The sequence below is a fragment of the Chenopodium album genome, chromosome 12 (assembly GCF_948465745.1).
Source record: "Chenopodium album chromosome 12, dcCheAlbu1.1, whole genome shotgun sequence".
NCBI classification, from domain to species: domain Eukaryota; kingdom Viridiplantae; phylum Streptophyta; class Magnoliopsida; order Caryophyllales; family Amaranthaceae; genus Chenopodium; species Chenopodium album.
In genome coordinates, this window is record NC_137845.1 from 12,259,213 (window position 1) to 12,265,609 (window position 6,397).

Below are 6,397 nucleotides of genomic sequence, written 5' to 3' on the forward strand. Positions count from 1 at the left end.
ACTCGATAAACATTTTATTTTTTGAAACCGAAAACCGACCCGAACCGTAATTTAGTAAACTTGAAATGGAACCGATATGAATAACGTTAAAGTGGTTAAACCATCGAAAAACCGAACCAGTTATAAACTGAACCGAAAAAGAACCGAACCAGTTAAAAACTGAACCGAAAAAGAACCGAACCAGTTATAAACTGAACCAAAAAAGAACCGAACTGTTTTTTAACCCGAAATTGTTTGAACCGGGATAAAAACCGTTTGCACCGCACCGTTAACAAACCGCTACCCGTCTGCACCGAACCGTTTACTACCCGGACTGTTTACAACCCGAACCGAATTAAAACCGCTTAAGAATAAACCGAAACCGAATCGAACCGATAACTATTTAAACCGAACCAAAACCGACCCGTGAGACAATTAAACCGATTCCAAACCGACCCGATTGAATACCGAACCGATTTCAAACCGAACCGAAACCGAATTGTCAAACCGTTTTGACAGTGCTAGTAAAATGTATTGATTAAGTTTAAGAGCATTTAAAAATCTAAATATGTAACCACTTTAATTTATAGAATGACTTAAAATACTTTATACTTTTATAATGTAACTTGAAAATATGTGGAAGACATCTATAATATAATTGTAGAGTCAATTCACCACAATCCCTCAAATCTCCAATCCTCAAATTCTATTGATCACATTTTTTTAAAAAAATTATTTTAAAAATATTTTTTAACACCAATAACTACCTTACCCATCCCACTATTTTTTAATTTTAATATTTTGTATTTTTTTTCAAGGAATATCAATAACCACCAACATTTCACTTTAGGTAATCTTCTTTCGTGTATAATGTATCCCGTGCAAAGCACGGGTATGCTCTAGTATAAAGTAAAATAAGAGATTGACCTAATATACTATATAAGAAAAAAAAATAAAAATAAAAAATGAAAGTGGTTGATTGTTTTTCGTAATTTTTTTTTTCTTTTTCAAAGAGAAAAAAAGTGGTGTTAGACTTCAACTCACTTAGCTATCTTTTTTTTTTTCCGAAGAATCTGTATAAATTTGTTGGTTTTTAATTTTTATCACTTGTATGTGATGGGTTGACAATTGACGTTAATTTATTCAATTAGTTAGGGGCAAAGCTAAATTCAAGACAACTAGCTATTAGACCCGTTCTACGCACGGGTTATGCTTAAATTATAAATTTATTTGAAACTTTACAAATTATCTTGTCACCAAAAAAAAAAAAAACCCTTTACAAATTATTTGAATGAATTTATTTTATCGTCTTTTGACATATTATAATATTTTATGAATTAGTGGTAATAGACTAATAGTTGTAGAAAAAATGGCTTAAAATCGTAAAATCATATCTCTATCGCATGATATATTAATCAACAATTTGGATAAAAAACTACTTTATAAATACCAAACACTTAATATAATTTTACAATTTTTACATCAAATGTGAAGGCATGATATTCTTCTTTAGTCTTTACCAATATATGTCTCTTATATTGCGCTTAATATCTTCAAAATTAAAGCCCCATGACACGCAAAAAATGTCATCCTATGGAATTTCCATAGTATTCTTGCCACCTCAATATTTTCCTTTTCAATCATCATCCTCATTGTTGTAGAAATTTCACATAAAATTTTGAGAGACGTTTCTCTAATTTTTTAGTTTTTGAAACTTAATGAGTGTGAAAAAATCTTTATTGAAAATTTGTATTTATATAAGAAGAGGGGGAAGATAAGGGGTCAAATTAAAGAAATGAATTATGAATGTGAATAAATTGAATTGATAGATGGAATAATGAGAAGAGGAGAAGGTTTAGGAAATTTAATTTGTTATTGAATTAAAATAAAGATTATAAAATATAAAAGTTATTGAGAAATAAAGGGGGAGATGAAGAGAGAATTTCTTTGAAAACATAAGGAGGGAGAATGAATAAAGAAAGGTGAGAAAGAATGATGACATGTGTCAATTTTGGTTTGTGTTTTTAAATACTAAGTATAGATGGGGTCGATTGATCACACTTAAATTTTGTTGAAAAAAAAAGGAAAAATTGCCAAAAATAATACCTTAGCTTTGGCCCATTATTTTTTTTTTAATAATACAACCTTTTGGATTATTTTGTAATAATACAACCTATGGCGTGTCAATTTTAAACAAGACATTACCCGGTGGAAACCCGTGACACATGCCATTGTTTTATTGGTTTTGTTAATTTAATTAATTAATTAATTATTATCATTATTAAAGAAATGTAAAATATTAAAAATAAAAAATCCAACCACCCAGCCACCTCCTCTCCCCTCTCCCACACGCTGCACCCATGACAGTGACGGTACGGTCGGTGACCAATTAACTCTTCCGTCGCCGGCCGATCCAATTTCCCCTTGACCCCGACCTCCCCTTTCCCCCGTCGCCACATCTAGGAGGCCAAACCCTAAGCCCCTTTCCTTCCCAACCACCACAAAAACCACCTTAATCCACACAGTCACCACACAACCCACCGAAACACCACTAAACTCACTCTTTCCCTTTCCAAGACCCTGATAACAACCTCCCTCCCCTTTCCTTGCCTGAAAAGCGCCCCCCTTCACTTCCCTTGCATCGGAAAGCGTCCCCAACGATCCCTACATCGGCGTGTTGTTCATGTCGCGGTGAGGCACGCGTGTCGAGGGAGGGGAAGCTCGATCGTAAAAGGCTGGCTGGCCGCCGTAAGGGGGTGGGTAGGGTTTGTTCGCCGGGGAAGGGCGGGCTGCTGTGGTGGACTGGTGGTTGTCGGAGGTTAAGAGGGGGTTTCCTTTTTTTTTCCTTTTAAATCTAAAATTAATCATTTAAATTAAAAAAAAACCTAAAGTTACTTCCTACGTTATATTAATATTGCAACAAGGATGAAATTACACATTCCAAAACACATTTAATATGCTATATATCTATAATTGTGTAAGAGAAAAAATTATCAAAAGTTGATATTGTGAAAGTATTTTATGAGACGAATCCAACAAGATCCCACATGACTATATTTTGTTTAACGTATAAATCATATTATATGGTCAAACAGAGTGATGAATAGTGCAAAAAGTCCATTGTTGAAATATTAATAGACCGGATGAAGTAATATTTGGACCAATTACCTTATGACACGTGTCATGGGTAACCGGTTTTAAAGGTTACAAGTTTTTTTTTTGTTTAAAATTGACACCCCTAAAGGTTATATTATTACAAAATAATCCAAAAGTTGTATTATTAAAAAAAAAAAAACCGGCCAAAGGTTTTATTATTTTTGGCAATTTTTTCAAAAACAAATGTTACAAACATTTAAAAATAAAATACTATATTGATAAGTGTCATTTATATCACGATTTTATAGGATTTTCTAGTTAGGGTCTGTTCACATTTACTTAATTTCAGTTTAGTTCAGTTCAGTTCAGCTCCAATCAATTTAGTTCAGTTCAGTTCAGTTCCTAATTTCCCTCTCTCATAAAATATTCATTTCAGCTCAGTTCAGTTTAGTTCAGTTTAGTTCAGTTCAGCTCCAATCAGTTCAGTTCAGTTCAGTTTAGCTCCAATCAGTTCAGTTCAGCTCAATTCAGTAAATGTGAACAAACCCTTAGTTTTATATAGTTTTAATGTTTTTTTTATTTGGTTTTAATAACGTTTTATTACATTTGTCATGTTTGCGTGTAAAATGTCATTATTGCTCAATTTTGGCTTTTCTTGCATAGTTTGGTTGCTTCTTGTATTATATTAAACTTTATTGGTTTATTCTTATGTTTAAGAACACTTTGATAAGTTCATTGCTCAGCTCAAGATTGAAGAAATATAAAACATAATTGAACAAGTAATGAAGAAATGTGCACTTGATTTGTAAATATTGAATTTCAAATGCCTATATCTTTTGATCTACAAACATTTTTGAGTGATTCCAATTGGAGATGAAAGCTTAGCTTGAGATTTTTCCATGTCATATGCCCAATTATGATGTTAAACGAAGGAGAATTGTTTGTTTGAAGTTGAGCAATTTTGCCCAATGCGATAAGGAGCGGGCACGCAGTCTACAAGGAGCGCTCGTTCCAAACTTTTTGGAACGATTCTGCCTTCCTCTACTGTAGGTAGAAGCGCCCGCCCACAACATTTGGAGTGCCCGCTCCTAAATGCGTTGCTCGACTTTTTGCAGAGCTTCTAAGAGAATTTAGTAAAGGGTATAAATAGATTTTTTTGCTCATTTTAGAGGGGGGAATTCATTTTTTTCAATAGTTTTTAGGTTAGTTTTAGGTTTTTAGAGAAAGAAACCCTCAAATCATGGAGAGAAAGTGAGAAACACAATGACTTTTATGGATTTTGGATAATCAAAGGAGAAATTTAATGATTTGAAGATCTCCCTCTTATATCAATGAGCATTCTTACTCTCTTTTCTCTTTATGCTTTCTTTAATTGTTTTGTTAATCATGTTTGAGTAGATTTCCTTCTACTAGGTGTTGAGTGAAGATTTGTAATGGATAATTGAGTAATTGAGATAAATCTGATGATAATTGTGTGATTGAATTGATGATAGCATGTTGTTTGTTTTAGATTGGATTGATTTCCTATTATAGCAAACTTACTTGCGCATTGGTTCTAGTTTGACAAGGGATTGTGAATTAGAATTGATATATTTGATTGTAATTTGGGTTAATTTCTTTTATATATGCACCTAGCTTAGTCATTGAGGGATCTAAGCTAGGAATTTGAGAGATTGCTCTTGAGTGTAATTAATTCTCATTTTAATTCGTTTTTTGCATGATTGATTATTATCAAATGGATTCTCATTAGCTTAATAATTGTTCAAAGTGGATCTTTGCCCCTAGTAGATTTTATAATAACTTGTTCTTTATATGCGTGTTAGTGTAGTTGTAGTGTCCCCTATCCATAAACTAACTTTGGCCTAGCTTAAGCATTAGATCGAAAATTATCTAGCATTACCGTTCCTTGTGGTTCGACTCCGAACTTACCACTAAAATTGTTTAGGGGTTAGTTTAGGATTTATAAATTTGTTTGACCATGAGGAGGTTAGTCAACGACCTAATTTCCCCGCGTTCAGATATCAAAATTCGGATATATTTATCAATGTAAAACATACATATTTGTAGTGTATATATGTGCAATATATAATACTTCCTCCATTTCTTTTAAGTTGATACGTTTCTTTAGTCACATTTGCCAATTCACAAATTCAACCACTAATATTTTTAGTCGATAAGCAAAAATTATGAAAAGTTGATATTTTGAAAATATATATCGTGATGAATCTAACAAGATCCCACATGACTATATTTTTCATTACATATAAAGAAAAAAAACACGGTCAAAGGGGATAGTGCTAAAGTCAAAATGTGTCAACTAAAAAAACGGAGATAGTATATAATATAATATGAATTTGCTTTTAAGATTTTTTAAGTCATTATGAAAGTCCTTTTTTTTTTTTTTTTTTTTTTTTTTTTGAAAGGAAGTCATTATGAAAGTTTGTATAAATATTTCTTTAATAATTTTAGATAATAAATTCATTTACTTTTAGTTAAGATTTAATTTAAATTGATTTGAATCCACTTGTTGTAAAACTTGTTCCACTACTGCAATTAATTGTTTTTTCATTTAGAATAAAGAGGGCTTGGGGAACATTTTATGTTAAACAAAACTAAAAACAATGTGAAGTTTTGTCACAGTTTCATCAAAAGAAAAAGTCCCATCATAGTCATTACTAACTCCTTGTAGTAAAATAAACAAAAAGTTGCTTTAATTTATTTCATTACATTCTCATTTCTTTTGCCATGAATACATTGCATGCAAATATAAATTGAATTTGCCACCTGTTCTGTTGACATATTCGATATTGAATTTGCCACCTATTCTGTTGACAATTGACATATTCGATATGAAAAATATCTTCAACAATCAATCAAGTCAAGAGAAGTTCTCCCAAACCTCTTCATGCAAACAACCATGACCATATTCAAAGCACCCCATTTCAATTTAACTTGTTAAACCTACGCCAAGTTAACATTATTTATGTAATAATTTGATATCATTGGTGACCCATTAATAACTCTAGCTCAATTTTTTTTTCAAAAAAAGTTGTTAGCTAAAATATTTCTCTAAATAACTCATGTATTAGGTCTCACAAATCAGGTTTCAAGGTCTCATAAAGGTCCTTTTCAAAGAAAAAAAAAAGCATCATAAATCAGGTTTCAAGGTAATAATTTTTAAAAAGGCAGACATATGTGGCACAAATGTTAGTTAAATGGTTCAAAATCTAATCCCTAAACCAAATATTGAATTCCTCAGATTATATTAAAAAAAAAATGTTATACATAACCTTTAGAGCTACATATAAGCATTAAATTTACC